The sequence below is a fragment of the Sceloporus occidentalis genome, unplaced genomic scaffold (genome assembly GCF_023333645.1).
Source record: "Sceloporus occidentalis isolate IW3139 unplaced genomic scaffold, rSceOcc1.0.p SCAF_43, whole genome shotgun sequence".
NCBI lineage: Eukaryota > Metazoa > Chordata > Lepidosauria > Squamata > Phrynosomatidae > Sceloporus > Sceloporus occidentalis.
In genome coordinates, this window is record NW_028317023.1 from 5,043,191 (window position 1) to 5,045,760 (window position 2,570).

The following is a 2,570-nucleotide window of genomic DNA, read 5'->3' on the forward strand; positions in this document are numbered from 1 at the left end:
AGCAATAACAACATACCAGCCAGGGCAACACACTGCCGGCAGACCACAAACAACCCGGTACCTTCCCTTACTGTCCCCTTGTTTCCCACCGAACTGATCCAGCGGATGAACCAATGTGGTCCAATCAGTAGCCGATTTAGCTCAAAGGGGAATTCCGTGCGTATTAACAGTTCGCCATCTTTAGTGCTGGCGGAAGTAATGAGTAGACTAGCGTGTGATCTTTGCATACTAGATAAAGCTGATCTTTAAATTAGAAAACTCATAAATTTAATGCGCTGTGTGGCAGAAGGTCTGCTTTTTACCTTACTTACAGGCAATTAGAAGATGGCAGTATTTTGAGCAGAACTCTTTATTAATAAGGAAACAAACAATACATTTTAAAAAAAACAACAACAACAACAAATAATTAGCAGTGCATGATTTAAGACCATTTCATTTTCTACCATATGATGATCATGAGTTTCAGCTTCAGTGTACTTGTAATTTGGAAATTAATTTATTGGACCTTATAAAATGGAGTGATTTGGGAAAAGACATCCATGCTTTAGTCTGATTTAAGAATTTTAGAAAAACATATTCTAGTGTTTAATACCGGTACTTTTTTGTAGTCTTTTGTGAATGACATAAACTTGATGATAACACTTGCATAACCAAGACTTTTAAGTTAATGGAAATGTAGAGAACGTAAAATGCCTTTACCCCTTTACATTTAATCCATTGGATATACAGTGTCCTTCACTAATATCGGCACTCTTGGTAAATATGAGCAAACAATGTCTTTATTCTTTAACCTTTTTATCATTTCTTCAAAAAGTACAAAAAAGATACTTTGCGGTCATGAATATCAAACAATTGCAAACACAACACAGGTTTGTCCAAAAAAGAAAAAAAAATGTTAAATATATGTGTGGCATAATTATTGGCACCCTTTTAGTCAAAACTTTGTGCTACCTCCCTTTGCCAAGATAACAGCTCTGAGTCTTTATCTATAATGCCTGACAAGGTTGGAGAATAAACAGCAAGGCATATGAGACCATGCCTCCTTACAGAACCTCTCCGAATCCTTCAAATTTCGAGGTCGACACTGGCGGACTCTCCAGTTTCATCCACAGGTTTCCAATGAGTCAGGAGACTGGGATGGCGATGGTAGGACATTGATTTTATGGTCAGTAAACCATTTTTGTGTTGATTTTAATGTAAGTTACGGATCATTGTCACACTGGAAGATCTAACCATGGCCCATGTTAAGCTTTCAGGCAGAGGCACTTGCATCGTGGACTCTAACAAGAAGTCCAGGTCCTCTGGAAGGAAAACAGCCTCAAAACATTAAAAGACCCACCACCATATTCAACCATGGACATGAGGTACTTGGCTGCCTCTGTGCTCCAAACCCACCTCTGGTGTTTATTGCCAAAAAGCTCTATTTCGGTTTCTTCTGACCATAGAACCCAATCCCATTTGAAGTTCCAGTAGTGTCTGGCAGACTAAAGATGTTTGAGTTTGTTTTTGGGTGAGTAGAGGATTTTTTTTTTTCTTGAAACCCTTCCAAACAACTTGTGGTGATGCAGGTGATGTTGGATTGTAGTTTTTGAGACTTTCTGACCCCAAGATGCAACTAACTTCTGCATTTCTCCAGCTGTGATCCTTGTAGATTTTTTGGAACCATCCTCTTCACAGTGCGTTGAGATAATATAGCCACACGTCCTCTTCCAGGTTGATTCATAAAATTTCCAGTTGACTGGAACTTCTTAATTATTGCCCTGATGGTGGAAATGGCTAAATGGCTAATAGCCTAATTTTCGAATAGCCGCTTCCCATTTTGTGAAGCTCAACAACCTTTTGATGCATATCACAACTATGGTTTTACCACTTGTGACGAATGACTAAGGTAATTTGGCCTATATGTTACCTAATGTTTATACCCCTATAAAACATGAAGTCATACTTGAACAATTTCCTGTTCCTAGTCACCCAGGTATAGTACAAATGTAAAATATCAATCTCAATCACACATACTCGTTCATACAGTACAATATATCTTGTGTGTTTCATGCTCCTGTGTAATCAACATACCTGGGAACTCTCCTTCGGGTCCCAGGAGCAGGGTCTTGACACGCTCCGCTTCCCGCCCATTTTCCCTTTAATTGGGGGTTGTGCCACTGTGTAAGTGCAAGCTATAGATTCAACAACATGTACAGTAAAATGAATAATCCTTATTCCTCATTCAGTGCCAAATACCAAATAATAACAAATCATAATGAAAGGTCAGTATTAATGAGCTCAATTCCAAATAACATTATGCAGTCAAGCCAGAGAACGTTTTTGAATTTTCCCCCCCACCTTTTTCTCGTTTTTTTTTATCATGTTTTTTTAATTTGTAGTTTGAATCATGTACCTTTGGACAATATTCATGTGATGTCTTAAAATTATGAACTTTACTGTATTGTGATTATTTAATTATGTGCTAAGGCTATTTATCCTAAGGTAATTATATTTTTGGGTGATATCAGTACTAAATGAATTGTTCTTTGATTTCACGTAAAATACATAATACCTAATTATAACACAGC